General features: G+C 38.5%; 1 protein-coding gene across 2 annotated transcripts in view; it reads right to left on the bottom strand.

Annotated features, from left to right (window-relative positions):
* LOC117294929 (rho-related BTB domain-containing protein 2-like) overlaps nt 1-17553 on the bottom strand; it is a 38349-nt gene extending 20796 nt beyond the window's left edge. The window contains exons 1-3 of one of the 2 annotated variants that reach the window (XM_033777480.1): nt 17398-17553; nt 5848-5897; nt 1646-1862 (exon numbers count right to left, since the gene is read on the bottom strand). The gene's annotated coding sequence lies outside the window, so the exon portion shown is untranslated. The remainder of the gene's footprint in view (nt 1-1645; nt 1863-5847; nt 5898-17397) is intronic. The other variant, XM_033777479.1, reaches the window with a different exon arrangement.
* Between the last annotated feature and the right edge of the window lie 892 nt (nt 17554-18445).

The following is an 18445-nucleotide window of genomic DNA, read 5'->3' as shown; positions in this document are numbered from 1 at the left end:
GATGCCGTGTGCTTAAAATGGCAGCGGTATGGACTGTCACCGACAACTCCCATTTTGTCATGAATTGTTTATCAACAAAAAACGGGCTTGTGAGTCAGAACAGGCAATGATACTGTGAGGTACGAAAAAGAGGAAAAATCAGGACTTTGGGATGATCCTTAAAGGGTTTGTATACTTTTTGTGAGACACAAAACACAAAAAGTTCAGAGATTTACATTTTTTTAAACTTACGCGGTTTAAAGGTAATGATAGAAAGCCACCTTTAAAAATATTACTTGATGAGGTGCTGCAGTTTTTAAGGAATGTGTATACCAATTTCACAACATTTTTTTTACTCAGTGAGACGAAAGTTTTGTAAGCAAGAACTACGGAAAAATTAAGCGACCCTATTGAAAAAATTGCACTGAGATTTTCATTTATTTTCTCAAAAAAAAACGTGCAATTAATGAAGCTGACACTTCTACAGGAAAATATATGTACATGTAACATACATCTTCATGCACTATGAGTAGGGATTCATGACTTTGCAGACAAACCCTATGAGGAAATTGTAAATTTCCACTGCAGCATTTCAAGGGCACCAAGGCAGTGAACAATGGGCACAGAGGCAATCACCTCCTTGCCCTCGTAAGTATAAGGCCTTGAAATCAAGGGATTCATCAAAGGGGAGGGTTTTGTCTGATGAAATACAACCTGATTCTAAGCAAGGCCATGCTGGCAAGCAACTAATTAAGTGAAGATCTTAATTGGCAAAAAATTGTGTGAACAGTTGGCCACAATTAGAACAGGTGACTATCATGGTCTCGTCCTGGATTTTAAAGGGAAGGTTGTCATTTGGTTATTATTTTTAAAATTAATGCCAATTAAAACTTAGGCTACTTGATCAGAAGTACAGTAGCTTTTGATGAGTAAAGCATTTGATTTATCATTTTTAAATCAAAATTAAAAGGAAGGTGTACCTGTGGTAATCACTTTAAAAATTAATGGAAATAACAATTATGTACTGAAGTACAGCAGTTTTTGGTAGTATAAAGATTTTTGAGAAACACTTATAAATCAAATTAAAGGGAAGGTGTACATTTGTTAATCACTTATAAAGTTAATGGCAATAAAAACTTTCTATTTCAGGCAACTTAATCATTTTCCCCCAGATTTATCAATGAAGGAAACATTCAGAAATCACATTAAAGACACTGGACACTATCGGTAATTGTCAAAGACTAGTCTTCACAATTAATATATCTCAACATATGCATAAAAATAACAAACCTGTGAAAAATTGAGCTCAATCGGTCGTAGAAGTTGCGAGATATTAATGAAAGAAAAAACACCCTTGTCGCACCATGGTCACACGAAGTTGTGTGCTTTCAGATGCTTGATTTCGAGACCTCAAAATTCTAAATCTGAGGGTCTCAAAATCAAATTCATGGAAAATGGTTTTTTTCTCAAAAACTAGGTCACTTCAGAGGGAAATGTTTCTCACAATATTTTAAGATTTTATGATGATAATTATTTTGAGCAATTACCAATAGTGTCTAACAAATATCACGCCTGCAAATTGCACTGAGCTAAATGTAGAATTCAAAATCCCTGGGAAGGTTTCCCAAAAATTATAACTAGGCGTTAAATATCTCATACAACTCACCTTTGTACAAACAAAAGAATGACGTCGTCGTTCAAAACTTTCTGCAAAACCAATTCTGAACTTTCCAGAAGATCAAGACGGCAGCGACCTCTTCACCTTAACCAGTGTCTTAAGTACCAAGTTCAAAGTCCAGATTGATCCCCCAAGAGGTTTGGGTCAGAAATCCAACTGGACACTGAGTGACCAACACTTGCTTAATGATCCTTGACCGATGATTCTGTAAAGTAAAAAAAAAAAAGGAAAAACCCAAGGGGTCAATTTGAGTCATCATGAAGAAGTGTGTCGTCTTTGTAAGAGCCAACCAGGGAAACTTGACAAGTTAGCTCAGGGATTGGAATTGTTTTGGGGATCGTTCTGATAATTTACAAACATGGAACATAAAAGTGACCAATGTTTGTCTGTTTGCCAGCTTTGTGTTAATAACACTTGTTCGAGTTTGTTGTGTTCCCTTGACAAAAAGATCATCCAAACAGACAAAGAAACAAACAACACAACAAACAACCAAACAACCGATCAATTAACCAAACAAACAAACAAACAAACAAACAAATAAAATATCCATTTTCCCATTCTTTGACCCTTGTTTTCTCCAGGGTTTACCTTCAATGTTTATCAACAAACCCACGTCCCCATTAAAGCAATTGGACCCTTTCGGTACAGAAAAAAAAAAAAAGTTCACAGATTTACAAATAACTTACAGGGTTTACAGAAGGTAGTGGTGAAATACTCCTCTTGAAATATTAGTCCATGAAATGCTTTACTTTTTGAGAAAACAGTAAAACAATATCAATTCTCGTTAACGAGAATTACGGATTTATTTTAAACACATGTCATGACACGGCGAAACGCGCGGATACAAGGGTGGGTTTTCCCGTTATTGTCTCCCGACTCCGATGACCGATTAAGCCCAAATTTTCACAGGTTTGTTATTTGATATAGAAGTTGTGATACACGAAGTGTGGGCCTTGGACAATACTGTTTACCGAAAGGGTCCAATGGCTTTAATCACAACTAACTCTCTACAGACGACCTTGGCATCTAGTACACCATGTCCCCTTCCTTCTTACTTCCCCAGGTCTCCATTATCCCTAGATGAATGATTGCCTTTACATTTGGACCCCCTTCCCTTCCATTCCCTTGGAACATGACACATCATAATAAAGTATGATTCACTGCACTGTTTCTCAAGTGTCAAATACAAGAGCACACGGACCTCTGTCTGTCTTTGTAGACAAGACTGTGCAAGTTTGGCGTAAATCCAAACTTCCGGGAACATTTATAAGTTAAGAGAACTTTAAAGTGTCCAAATGTTCATAGAGACATCTATCTATCTCTGGTAGTAACAATGCCTCATAAGTGAACTTGATCACTGTAGCCCGGAAGCCTGAGGAAACCTGTAAACATAGTGCTTGCTAGTGCTACAACGTACACTACATCAAGTGGACCAGAAACAACAGGGTTAACCCCTACTCTACCTCGATGGAGGGTTCTGGGTTCTTTAACATGCAATACTCCATGTAGTACCTGGACCTACAGAGTTCAACTTTATGTCCCATCCGAAGGCCACAAGTGCCACAACCGGGACTTGACCCCCATTCTGCTGATCAGAATTCAAAACACCATCGAGTCCTGTGGTCTTAACGGTTCAGCAATGACATGCAACAAAAAAACAAAGTTGACTCTTTTTCATATTTCTCAAGGCCATCAAGTGACAGTCAATGACAGAGATTCACAGACAGGTCAATACACCCCCCCCCCCCCCCCCCCCCCGCCCATCACCCCAATCCCAACAGCCTTCCCCTAAAAGTCAATGTGGGACACTGTTTGACAGTTGACACCTTGAGCTGCCAATACAATGACATGACAGATGACACTCAATTTTAACCCAGAGTGACTGCTTTCTCTGTCAGCCACCCCACATTCGGCTTTGTCTTGTAAGGTTTACCTAGGAGTAGCAAGTATGACTGCAGTAAATGTACATTAATGAAAATACAGGCTTGTTACTTCACAGAGGCAACAAAGGCGATTGCCTTTGGATTTCCAGCCCCCTGGTCATTGCCTTGGTGCCCTTGAAATGCTCCAGTAGAAATTTACAATTTCCTCATAGAGTGCCCTCTACCAAGTAGAAAAATGCCAGGGTGCCTTTGCCATTTAAAAAAAAACTTAAGCATACACGCACAGGCCAGTGATTGCCCCTTTTAAATGCTAACAACATTACATAGTAAAATATCCTGGGATCATGTTCTGTTTTCTGATCAAGTCACGATTAGGATGGAGCAGAAGTGATGAAACATTCTGACAGCTTTTGGCCTCTCCTGACCTTCCTGGGTTTTACAACAAGTAAGGGATGTCTAAACAAGGGGTTTAGAGAGCATCAAAATTCAAGTTTAGGTGGTTTAGCCATCGGGATGTGGGTTCGAATCCCAGTCATGACACTTGGTGTCCTTGAGCAAGATACTATAATTGCTTCTCTGCAGACTGCACCCAGGGGTAAAAAATCGGTACCTGCGAGGGTAGAGGTTGATTTTATGTTTGAAAAAGCCTTGGAGCGCCACGGAAGCCCAGGGCTGTACACTTCCCAGGGAGCTGAGAACTTACTGGACTGTTATTGACCCAATGACCAGGGCACTATCGTAAACCACATTGATACGCTTTTGTAAAAGAAATGCACTTTATTGTGTGTAAGAACTAATTATTATTACTATTAATATAAGCACTACACAATGAACAGAAAAACACAGACACTTTAAACTGACTCATTTTACTCTACAGTGTCAAGTCACTATCTTACCCCTCCCCATCCTCAAGCGCTTCTAATTATCACCCTTGGTTCTTCTCGTGCTTCCTATGTCAATAAAGCATGAAGGCAAAGTAAAGAGACAGGGTCTAACAACAATCAGGGGAAGAGGACAATGAACAGAGAAAGTTGAAAAGTTTCAAACTGACTCATTAAAGGGAACAGGCCTTGAACCTCACTCAAAGTATCAAGAGAGGGTGCTGTTGAACCCACACAAAGGTAATGGTATAGGCGTTGCGTGCGCGAGTCGTAGAAACTGCATAGAAACCGCCCCATATTCCTTCCCACAATACATTGCGTTTCTAAATCGCGATAAACCTTATTGAAGGGGCACAGCAATTTTTATCCCAAATTTGAATCTGAGATCTGTACAGTGAATTCCTACTATGGATTGTTCTTCATGCTTGGACAACTCGCTCCGGATTGTTGGCCATATCTCAAAAACACAACTACCTGTTTAAATAAAATTTCCATAGTTTAATTTTGTTGTATATAAACTACAATTAAAACAAACAAACAGTTCCAAAAACCAAACATAGTTTGCCTTTAAATACCCTAACAGAATCACCTATCCTATTTCCCAACTACTAGATTGTGAACGACATTTTTTCCCTCTTGCCTTGAAAACATTGCCGTTTGTTTACATTTTCTAGGTCAGCGTTAAAAGTGAAGGAGGAAGCTGAACACTTCCTGAGGTGTGAACAAACACAAGCCAGTCCTTTATAGGTCAAGGGGAAGACCACTAACATTAGGGCTACATGTAGATACTGTAAATTGTACATGTAGCTCGGTTGGTAGAGCAATGGCAATGGATAAACTCAGATATTTGTTACAATTTATTTACCATTCAAGTGCATGACCAAAATTAACAACCCCCAAAAGATTCATTTGGTGTCATTTTTAGGATTCTAACCCATGACCTTTGCAATTCTAGAGCAGTGTCGTCATACAAACTAGACAACCGAGATTGCTCGGTAGCTAGAGGCAGTTTGAATCCGTCATTGTAAATTTAACATCAAAACCCCTAGAAGGTTTTGAAGATACTATAGTTTAAAAGCTATTTGGGACCTGTCACAATTCTTAAATTCCTATAGCAAAAGCTAAGTTAAATGTCAGCAGCATGTAAATCAAAGTTTGGCATTGCATGCCCGAGTGCCCTGGTCTTACATGCGTGCAGAGAACCTAAATGAAATTAGGATAGGATCAGGTTTTTCGTCTAGGCAGGGCCGTCTAATTCATTACAACAACATAGGCTACCACATGGTGAATTACATACAATACTGGCCGATTTGCTACATTCTGCCCAGGTAATAGAAACAAGACAGATCTTTTCACAACCAACTCAGAATAGACACAGAAACTCGTCCACCCCACATACTGAAAATCTTGTTTAAAAACTTCTTACCTCTGTGGAAACTACTCCATGTAGAAACCAACCTGATGACCTGCCCTTGCCTTGTTTGGACGAATAGACGAGAAAATATTTGAAAAAATATGCAAAGCTGATTATAATTTGGGGGCATGGGGGTAGGGATAATGGCAAGAAAGGATGACATGTGACGCATGTTCTGCCAAAATGACAAGGATCTGTGTTTCTCAATAAGTAGACCAGGGGAGAGTCATTGCTGACCAAAAACAAGTATAAAACTACAATGTAGGATCAATATTTTAGAAGGCATGTTTGATCGCACATCTACCATTTGTTAACCCCTGGGGTTTAGACTTCATAGAACTTATATGAACAGTCTCCAGCACTACAGAAGTCATATGGACCACAGAGCAGGATTCCTGGAATACTGATTTTTTATTTTTATTGGACTTTACATGTACTTAAAAAGTCTGAACTCTGATAAAAGTCTGAGATTTCTCATCCCTGGTAGCGATTGCATTCAGCTTAAACATTCACTATTAGTGACTTTTATTGTATCTTTCTTGATGAATCAAATGATGAATCTACCCTTACAGTAAACACTGTATAGTAAGGTGAAGGAAACTTGTAATGTAAACATAGTACGGTGAAGGAAACTTGTAATGTAAACATCAAATTGTGTTGAACAGTTCAAGGCAGTTGGGTAAAGCTGCTTTCAGATCACACAAACAAATCATTGGAAGGTGATACATCACTCTGTTCAACACAAGATAACAGCTTACAGAGACAAATTATGAGGATGTGGAAGTCTTGACTCCAGATTATAGTCATTAGGCTAAAGCATCAGCCGATGGACAGATACGCATCGGTTGGCCAAATGAATCCATTTATAAACGCAATTTGCCATCTCTGGTTAGAAGGAGCATGGGTCACTGATGCAGTGGCTTTGCACATTACACATTAAAGGGAAGGTAGGGCCTATACGGCTAATTAATGGCAATAAATAATTTGGGTTTATGGAAGCTTACAGCAGCTTTCGATAGTTTTAAAGGCCGTGGACACTATTGGTAATTACTCAAAATAATTATTGGCATAGAACCTTACTTGGTGACGAGTAATGGGGAGAGGTTGATGGTATAAAACATTGTGAGAAATGGCTCCCTCTGAAGTGCCATAGTTTTAGAGAAAGACGTAATTTTCCACAAATTTGATTTCAAGACCTCAAATTTAGAACTTGAGGTCTCGAAATCAACCATCTAAACGCACACAACATCGTGTGACAAGGGCGTTTTTTTTCTTTCATTATTATCTCGCAAGTTCGATGACTGATTGAGCTCAAATTTTCACGGGTTTGTTGGTTTATGCTTATGTTGAATGAGATACACCAACTGTGAAGGCTAGTCTTTGACAATTACCAATAGTGTCCACTGCCTTTAAAGCATTTTTTGCAGTTTTGGTTAAAGCATTTTGTACAGTTTTTACAGTTTGTTCCTGCAAAATATTTACGGTTCAATGTTGTACATTTACCCTTCACATCAAACATCTGACTGGTGACGAACTAGACTAAACAGTGTAAACCAAAATACATTATTAGACTGCTGCAGGATACAGCATGACGTCTTCTCATATATACAGGTAAATCCAAACATTACACGTACCGTTCACACGGAATCCCCATCTACTTGGAAAAACACATCCTGACCATCACCACGGCAACAGGTAATTTTAGACAAATTCATCAAATTGCATACGTACTCGAGATAAACAATATGGTCCTCTCTACTGACGCAAAGGCACGAGGATGGGTTTCCAAAACCAGTCGGCTACACGTTATCACATGGGGTCGATTTCACGGGAAAATTTGCTTGGCCAACTCTGGTTACCAGCTAAAATGGCATGTAATTGAAACAGGAAACGACTGGTTGCCTCCCGCGTTGTTGTTGTTGTTGTTTGTCTAGCAAAAAAAGTTATGCACTGAATAAGATATTGCTTTGATGCATTACAAGTGACTTTAAAACTTTGAAACATCTGCTGACAAATCTGAAACGTTTTAATGTATAAAAACTGCATGGAGGTTTACTCATTCCTAGTTTTGCATGAATATAATTTCCCACTGGACATACTCGGGGTCGTGCTTTCTTCAAAGCCGATATTATATGACTTGTTGTTTCTTATAGTGGAAATTAATAAACCAACAGACACACAAATTAGTAAAACATTTATAAACAACCAAATTCTTAATTTCAATCCGAATGCTCATTGAGTGATGTAGTACTCGTACTTGTACCTGAGTACTGCTTGAGTACCATTTTGATGGTGCTCAAACTTCGTACTCATATTTAGCTTGCAACGTACTCGTAACTTGAAATCCACACTCGATACTCCACTGAAACATAATCTGTACTCAAAGTCATTTTCTGGATACTCTCGGACTCGATTTTGAAGTCTCATGATCAAAATATAGAGCTCTGTCTAAACTACAATGTATGTCGAAAAAAATACCTTTTTTGCCATCAAGCTACCAAGGAAAAAGGAATAGGGCCTTAGCTATGAAATGTCAAATTTAAGTTATCTTTGATATGTTTATATTCATACTTAATGCTCGTTCATATTTAGAATGTAATTATGTACATGTAAAACAAAATTTAGGAATCTCATTTTGCAGCATTTTTCTTTATGACAGGCGTGGTTTGCCTGACCTGCACCGTCTTCATTTCTCCAAACCGAAAGCATTGAACTTGATGAAATTTGACAGCGTTGCCATTACCGTGTATTTATTGACATCCATAACTAGGATTGAAGTACATACTTTCCCTTGTACAATACGTTCTCTTGAATGACTTCAGGAAATTAAGATATTGTGCTTGACTTGGCAGGTGAAATTATTTCAAGTGGTATGCACAATGTAGACCTATTGTAAAAACTGAAAATTTAAATGAACTATGTCCTATATATAGGAACTTCCTTCACATAAAATAATCAAACAAAATCTAAAATAATATATGTTTTTTAATACAACCTTGTCTAATGTGGCCATATTTGATGGGCTCAATGAAATTGAATCACAGGGGGGTCAATCATGGGGCAAATGATTTTTAATCCATTGCTCTTTTTAATGTTTCTCAATCTGCCTGCCTGTTTCATATCAACTTGAGACTGACCATCATTGCTGTGGTCGTTTGTAATTTTCTTAAGCTGTCTTAATCTGTTTATCATAAAATAATTGTCATTGGTTTTTTGTAATTTTCTTAAGTGTTCTTTATCTGTTTTTTGCTGTGCATTTTCTTTAAAACTTGTTTAATATTTGTAAACTCTGTGAAGCGCCTCTGGGCCCTTTTGTGGTTGAGGGGGCTATTATATATATATGTTTTAAGAAGGATTAAGAAGCAAGAAACTGCTTCAAAACACAAACTACTTCTCATCCTCCGTTCCCTCAACAACCCTGTACTTGAAAGTGGGCTGTGCGACAATCAACTCATGCATTTTCGTAGAGCCTGTCACATGTCCATGTATTACAAGTTAAATCTCAAATTAAACAGCGCAACTCGTTTCCCTCTCCACTCTCAAAGATCCATCATTCCACTTTTACAGATGACTTTGCTCGTTAAAAGGTCATACAATGTCTGTTTCCTTATAAGGATTTCATCATGTTCATTACATGCACTTAACCAAGGAAAAAAGTCTTGCCCTTAAAAGAACAAGCTATCAGACTCGTCCTTTGCTGCACTGACCAGTTTTACAAAAATTGCTTTATGAAAACAACATCTTGTTTACTAGCCTGGCAAAAACCTGAAGTGCAAGGTCTGACCACATTTTTTTCCTTCTTCTCAAAAAAACAAATCTTACACCTTGAACATATAAATTTCCACCTTGAACATAATATAGAAGAGACAAGTACATCAAGTTCCACACCCCGACTGTCATGCGAGCTACGTGCATAACTCGCCATGCTAAACGGCTCCCTTAAAAAAGAAAGGCCAATCCCAAGAATTTTCTTATCGCAAAAAGTGTCGGTTGGAGTACGGGCGTCGCCAAAAGCAAGAAAATATCTAGCATTCTTTCCCTACTAAGGGGTTCAAAAGAGAGTAGTAGTATGGATGTCCGCATACCTCCTTCTCCATGTCAATAACAGTTCATCGAATCTTTAATTTCAGTTTCCAATAAGCCTATGTACTCTGTGAGCGTGTACGGTCATCATCAGGTCGACAAAACAGCTGATGTGAAATCAGGTTCTTTATCCATGCATGATTAGTCTACCGTCTTATTAAAAAAAAGAAAATCAAAACAGACTTTCTTTAGAATTGTAGTCCCGGGTCACGCTTTTTCCCAGAATACCATAGATTATTGTTGCTATGGCTGTTTATTATTAACAATTATTTTTGTTTTGTGTGAGGCTTTTGTAGTAATCTGCTTTTGTGTCCACCGTATGGCAAAATATTATTCCAACCTATTGTTAGTCTATGATAGATGAACCCATACATCAGCTACACATAAATTTGCCATTAAGTATTTGTACACTGTAAGCCTACAGATTCACGTTGAACTACCGGTACAAGGGGTTGTGTTATGTACAATCTGTACAGAATTTGTTAATGTCTAAAGACATATTATTAAAGACTTTTGGGCATGAATTTGTTGCAGACATTTTATGTGCCAACCTCTATAAAAACAGGGTTCTGGTAACTAAGGGGACATATTTTTTCAATGTAAAAAAACATTACATTTTATTTCAAAAATTGTTTTGACCCACCCACATTGAACTTAAAATTAACAATAATTTGCACACTGAAGAACACAGCCATGAATGAGCTATTTAAGATCATGAAAATCTCCAGTAGTAAAATTCGATGGCTTTTACTGGCTTAAAACAAATCCAACTTTCACTTTAGAATGAATTTGACCATCTTGGCCAGCTAAGTGTTTAGTCTCCTTCTTTTTTTATATTTTATATAATGTACAGTAACACTTTATCTTTCCTTTTTCTTCTTTTTTTTATAAAACATATTTCAGATTTTCAGTTCAACAGCTACAGGCCTGGATTTTCATCTTTGAGGGGGCACTTAGGCCATTTCCATTTTGTATAGGGCACTTCTATTTGATAGTCTTAAAGCCATTGGACCCTTTCGGTACAGGAAAAAAAAAAAGTTCACAGATTTACAAATAACTTACAGGGTTTACAGAAGGTAGTGGTGAAATACTTCTCTTGAAATATTATTCCATGAAATGCTTTACTTTTTGAGAAAACAGTAAAACAATATCAATTCTCGTTAACGAGAATTACGGATTTATTTTAAACACATGTCATGACACGGCGAAACGCGCAGATACAAGGGTGGGTTTTCCCGTTATTTTTTCCCGACTCCGATGACCGATTAAGCCCAAATTTTCACAGGTTTGTTATTTGATATAGAAGTTGTGATACACGAAGTGTGGGCCGTGGACAATACTGTTTACCGAAAGGGTCCAATGGCTTTAATGTCTATGCAAATTTTTAAAAAATTGAAGGGGCACAGAGTCCAAGACCAGGGCAACAGGGGTCATGGCTTTCTTTGCCTTCGTGTAATGTAATTCTAGGCCTGTTCACCTAACTTTCCTCTCAAGAAACAAGCTCCTTCATGTACATTTGACTTGATCAAGTCGGGCCCCAAGCTTGGTCTGTGACCATAACGATCTATTGTACACTTCACATGTCAACTCTTGATGCTGATTCGGCATGCTTTCAATCGTGAAAAACAACACCGCAGATTCGTCACAAATTTGCGCTCTGCATTCATCTGTACAGGTAAGCGTTTGGATAATGGAGTCTAACAATGTGCCACGTCTGTCAAATAGTGACACTCCTGGCGCAGAAGATAAAAAAACCTGTAACTAAATTAACATCTGATGATTTAAAGTAAACAGAAGGTGAGACAACTTGTTGAATGAGATGGGATTTTACTTCACTCTTGAATGTGAGGTAGCACTATAGCAGCTAATGAGATTGCAAATATGTAGTTTGTCAATTCTGAAATGTCATGTGCCTAAAACACATCCTGGGCAGTGATCATGCAACTACTTTTCCGCTTTTTAAGCCTTCTGAATCAGTTACACTGAAATTGTTATAAATGTCAAAAAATGAAAAATGAATGGAATGTTATCTTTGCATGCAGTGCATGTCCTGTCCACTCCTTTTACCATGTTCGCTGGGTATTTTCTTCACATGCTGACATTTTATTTAAAGTCACATAAATCAATTATGCAAGTGACAGCAAAAGATAAAATGGAGATGGGCTGGTTACCTGGGCAGAACAAAAGATAGAATATGGAGCAAATTCACAGTAGAAAGGCAACCTGCAACCACTCTCCCGGGGACCCAAAACAAGGCAGACCTCGAGCAAGAACGAGAGACAAGATAGCCAGCAATGCGAAATCAACAGCCTGGCAAAGACACACACAGTACATCAATTCTTAGCACAGTTTTAAAAACAATCCAATGGTTCCATGCAAAATCCAAAGGTATGCTCTGCCTTTAAAGACCACTGCTCTATTTTTACCTCCATACTAAGACCACAGAGAACAGCTTGCAGACAGCATGAACTCCTGATGAGGTCATCTGTTGACCTTTTGTGAGGTCATCTATTGTTCCACAACAGTCAACCAATCCACAATGGCCTTTGGTATCCCATGTAATTTGAGATCATCCTACTCCCTAAGGCAGTCTTGTTTTTACTCTGGGAACCTTGGCCAAAGATGGGGGACAAACTTACAGTGTTTTCAGTCACGTTGCACAGAAACAATCACCTGGAGCAAGGTAAATTTATGCGCGGCTGAAATGTTTACTTAAGGAGAGGTCAGATTGGCATTAACACTGCTTTTAAGTTGATGCTCTTAAAAATGCAAATCAAAACACCCACTTTAGGTACACTTGATACCCCTCAGGTTAACAACACCATCTTGATCACTAGACACTTTATGTCAGAGCATGTAACAGATAAAGTCAGGCCCCCCAGGCCTTGTATTTCGCTCTGGAGAGGGGCGCAGAAATTTTCCAGCAAAGAGTGCCACAGCAAAATCACAGAGCCACGCAGCTTAAGCTTTGTCTTTGAAAGGGGAAGGCCACCGAGGCATTTTCGCCCTATGACTATGAGGAAATTGGACTTTTCTACTTGAGCATTTCAAGGGCACCAAGGCAATGAACAGGATGCAATATGGGGAAAACGCCTTGTTGCCTCCATGAAGTATCACACCTCACCATGGCAATTGCTGTGGGTGGCGTGGGTTAAATAGAGGCCTGGCCCCCATAGATACTAAGGTCCCTGGAACCCCTTCCCCCATGGTTAGCACCTGTTACTTGATACATGATGCAAATGACCTTCAATGGGATCAAGATCAGTGAAGGGTCATGAACCAAATCATGTACACTCATTCGATGCCCGTCTTCTCATTATTACGCACAAACTTTTCCTATCAAATTACTACAAACTACAGAGTCTTTAAAAATGCCTTGACTAATGAAGTAAGTCCTACATGTACAAACTGAACGTTTCTGCGCACGCTCTGGAAAAGGGTTATTCCCCTTGACATTGCAATATTCATCGTATGATGCGCATGCTCAAACCGAATATTGTTACTAGTATGCCTGCACATGGTCTGTGGAACATGTTCCCTGAAAATTGTTGTTTGTTTGAAACAAAAAACTACCCAACCTGTCTACGCGACATTTTTACAACAGGGAGACAATTTATGATGAACCCTAGAATTGTAATGTATGTTTCTAGCAACCAATGACGTCATTCACCACGTTAAAAGCGACGACTTTCGCCTGAAAAAGCTGCGCGGAGAGGTTCTTCTGCCATTTTAAAAAAACATCTACTCACTGTATGGACATATTTGGGTCAGATTGTACAGTCATTCAAAAATGTTGCCTTACAATTTCATTATAGCAATGTATCTTGACGTACAATAGGGTTTGCGTGTACATCTGGGATAGCTTTAGCGAGACATGAAGCTGTTGTACAGTTTATACAGTGCATGTCGTGTATTTTTGTTGATACAACATTCTTGCACAGACACGACGTCGATATTGTATGTCCCAGCTGAATACAGTTTGTTTTGTTTCTCCTAACAACTTTCAGCCTTGCGCACAAACTAAGAGCTTTGTTGCCTGTTGTTTACAAAGTCTGCGCATCTCCTGGCCCCAGCCTTATGATTGATAAACTGTGATTACACAAGGCACACTGTACAAAGTTTGACAGTCAGCGTGCAGCATAGATAAAACAATGATTTGGCTTCAACATCAAACTCAAATTCTACCGACAACTTTGAGGGGGTGACATGTAGGCCTACACGATTTTTAGAGGGACCTCCAAGATGAATATTTATTTATTTATTTTATTACACACCACAAGGCTTGGACTTTATATCCCCTTGTGTGTGCTTTGCCAAAAAATGCAACGTTTCATTGTTGGGAAGATCATTTAAAGCCATTATACACTTTCGGTAAACAGTATTGTCCAAGTCCCACACTTCGTGTATCACAACATATATATATTAAACAACAAACCTGTGAAAATGTAGGCTCAATCGGTCATCGGAGTCGGGAGAAAATAACGGGAAAACCCACTCTTGTTTCCGCGCGTTTCGCCGTGTCATGACATGTGTTTAAAGTTAATCCGTAATTCTAGCTAACGAGAATTTATATTGTGTTACCGTTTTATCAAAAAGTAAAGCATTTCATGGACTAATATTTCAAGAGAAGTCTTTCACCATTACCTTCTGTAAACCCTGTAAATTATTTGTAAATCTGTGATTTTATTTTTTTTTTTTTTCTGTACCGAAAGGGTCCAATGGCTTTAAACAACCAACAAACAAACAAAACCAAGTACTCAATATTAGATGTGGGAGGAAAACTGGAATAGGGGAACGTTCACGATGCAAACAGGTAGGGACTGAAAACCCAATCCAAACAAAATGCAAGGCTCTGGACTGAGATGGGATTCCAACCACGGTCCACAGAGGTGAAAGGCAGGGAAAGAAGCCACCATGTCAAGTTTCCTACACTTTAGGAGTTGCACTAACAAGGTTGTGGGTGCGATTCCCCAAACCAACCACTGACTAGAATAAGATTGCATCTAAACAAGCAACTGAGCCAACCTGATCCCCAATATATACACTAGGCGATTGTAATGTGAATGACTTTGAAATAAAACCAATGTACCCTAATTTCAAAGGGTCACAGACACTGACTGCCCAGTTGATCAACAATTCTAAAAATATATCCATTACCAATTTAGTCTCACATGACCTCAGCTAAAATAGTAACCTATAGACACAGTGTACAGAGGTTTTGTAAATTGGACTTTGCTACTGGTGATATCGTCATCGTCATAGGAACAACCATCTTGGTTTGTTGTTGCTGCGTACAACCAAATTCACTGTTATTGTGTACACAATGTCATTATTTAATAATAGCTGTACACACTGACTGCATGGGCCTACTGTTTAAAGATGGTATAATTTTATTACCTTGTTGTTATTGTGTATGGATAAAAATGGACGTCCCATCTGGCCTAGTTCAAAATTCAGACGAGCTAATTATTTTATTACCCAAATTAAAGGAATACTATCAAACAACTTCTGATCTTCAGATATTTTGATCAACAGCTTTTTAGTATTGTGTGAAAAAAGTACTATTTTATCATAACAGTTTAGTCTTTTGCATACACACTGACACTGCTAAATGTTTTGATTGCCATTCTAAAAAAAAAAGAGACTTCGAACTACACTTTGTTCTTCCAATGTACAGTGCTTCAAAAACCAAATGGACCCTAGAACCGGAACAGCGCAGGCCAAGGTTTGGGAAAGGAAATAACCTTTGTTTATAGGACTGGGGAGTACAAATTGGTTTTAAACCTTGATGCTTTTACAATCAACTCATCTGAAATGTACTGTTATTTAATAACTTTTAACAGAATTCATTTATGCCCAACAATATTAAAAATAACAATTGTATGATTATCATTTTGTATTTTTATAAATTTAACGCTGATGTGGACAAATTTATAAAGAAAAACATTAGAAGGTATCCACTGAAATTTGCAGTTGAATTTTAATGGAATTGAGCTGCTTCATCAAGAAAACGGCAATATATGATTCTTCTGTATGAATATCGAACCCCTTTATGTTTTACGTTGGCGAGGTGACAGCAGACCCAACCTTGCTGTAATCTGTATCAAGGGCGGCATTCAACAAAAAAGGGAGGAAAAGTTTGATAAGAAATAATATCGTATCTAATTTACCTCAATGAGATCTTTTTGTAACAATTTGTGAAAAAGTGGTGGTGCCATACCGAAAGTTATCCAAAAGGGGTACAATGCCAGCACTGCCACTCAGCAGACATTATATTTGCACCTGATGTAAAATACAGTAACAAACAACTGTTTTTTGCATCCAAATGGTAATGTCATAAAAATAATGACTGTACCCCTACAACCAGCAGGTTGCAATTCACAAAAATTAGGTTTCTAAACTTCCGATTATGCACACTATGCAGGGCTCGAATTTGGGAAATAATCCACAAAACCACAGGGCAGTCTACTACTCCCCTCCCTAGCTAAAAATGTGTATTGGACCAGAAATTGTTTTACCAGACTAGACTCAGTAACTGGCATTGACTGGGGTATGGGGCACCGTACTTTTTTCCTTCTTGAAATTTTAACAAAAAGGAGAACAACGCCCCACTTTGGTCAAAGTTAGTTCATGTAGTATCTGACTGACTCAAAAGAGAGAGAAAAATTATGCAAATTAAAGGTTTTATATGAATCAAAAGAGAGAGAAAAATGATGCAAATTAAAGGTTTTATATGAACAGTTAACCGTGTATAGACTGCAAAAGTGTAAGGAAGACATGTAATAATGTAAGAGAAGATTGTTCGCATCTGTCTTTCGGGTACTGCTTTCTATAGGCTGTGATGCGAGTCGAGTGTGAGCTCAGGGGGAGCTAGCCCACCTTGTTGAGCTGTTAATGGCTCCGCTTTTAACATCGGTCTCATCACTGTGTAATGGCGACAGTGATGACTGATGTTAAAAGCTCAACAAAGTGGGCTAAGGGGAAGCTTTTTTAATAATAGTTTCTAGAAGAAGTTGTTATTCAATAGAGTGGAAACAATTTACGACCTCGTCACCAATTCAGTGGTTTTGGAGTTAATTAATGGCGGATAAATTGGTGGCGACATGCGGAAAAATATCCAAAGTGACTGTGACTTTTGTGAGCATGGAGAGGAATTGTGTAAAAACTTCAACTTTATGTTGTATTTACTATTGGCCTACACTACAGTACTACTAGGTACTACTAATTGTCCGGTCATGTGCATTCTACCTCCGGGGTCACGGTGTGTGCAAAGAAGTAGGCCAACTGGCGGGACACGAAACCGCACTAGTCTCGGGCCTGCAGTCCGGAGTAAAATTAAGGCCCTTTCCTTACGTCAATACATTTCCTCCATAAAAACACCAAAATACAAACAAAACAACGGCACGTACACCACTTTACTTTTCCTCGTAAAAAAGGGAGAACTACAATTGCCTAGCATTCCGGTCAGTAATCACTTACCACTTTAAGCAGCTCTGTGCAGGATTTCTCAAAGAAACAGTTCTTGCAACAACCAACTGCTTCGGAAAAAGTGGCCAACTTCTGAGGAGATGGTTACCTCATTCTTCAGTCAATCAAGTTAACAATAAATCAGCTGCCTGCACAGAGTTGAGTCAAAACAACACAGCAGTGCCATGACGTATGGCGAAATATTCACATGCATAAAAACATTATGTATCTCCAATAGGAGACAAAGAGAGGCGGTACCCAGGTCAAATTTGCATGCAAAAGTATGGTGCAGCAACCAGATGGCTGTCAAAAAATAGTTTTTGTTCATTGTAAAATTGTAGAGGGCGCTATTCAAGTTTTATGGCGGTCGATTTCAATCACAGACTGTACTCAACTGCTGCACATTATTCCAAATGAAGTTAGATGCATTATCTACACCCCCCCCCAAAAAAAATGTTCTTTTTCCGAGCCCCTCAGCCCAACTTATTTATGATTAAAAAATTATTAATACTACAAAAAATGCTTAATAAATAAATTCTTCCAAATTTAAAAAGTAAAATGCTAATAAGTGGGAGTTGACAAAGAGGATGTTCTATTTTGTCCTCTTTCTTTTATGAAACTTTGCACAGCTCTTCAAAATGTTTATGGCTCAAAATAGAAGGGTTGACGAGTTGTACAATTGGTGAAGGATTTCGGCTTCCACTGAGCATAGCCTTGTGAATACAGATTATAGAGTGATGAAGGTGCGAGATGGGGAACCCTGCTGAAATGTTAAATGTACACTTTTACTAGAAAATAAATCAAAGCAGACAATGCTCCATTATCTTTGCGTGTGAAATAAAAGCTTTTGATTCCCTTAGATGCGAGGCATACAACAAACTAACACAAACTTTGTGCATAGGGCAGCATCTCTTGGGATGGGAGGTCAGAGTGTAGCAGCATTCTAAGGGAACACTCATAGCCTTGGTTTCTGATCTCTGATTTAGGTACTGATTAATTTTGGACTCTCTGACTCGAGATTGGTCTCCAGTCCTTTTTTTTGTTTTTCTCGGACAACAAG

Source organism: Asterias rubens, chromosome 9 (genome assembly GCF_902459465.1).
Source record: "Asterias rubens chromosome 9, eAstRub1.3, whole genome shotgun sequence".
Taxonomy (NCBI): Eukaryota; Metazoa; Echinodermata; class Asteroidea; order Forcipulatida; family Asteriidae; genus Asterias; species Asterias rubens.
Note: the sequence above shows the minus strand (reverse complement) of the source record. Positions and strands in the feature narration are given on the sequence as shown.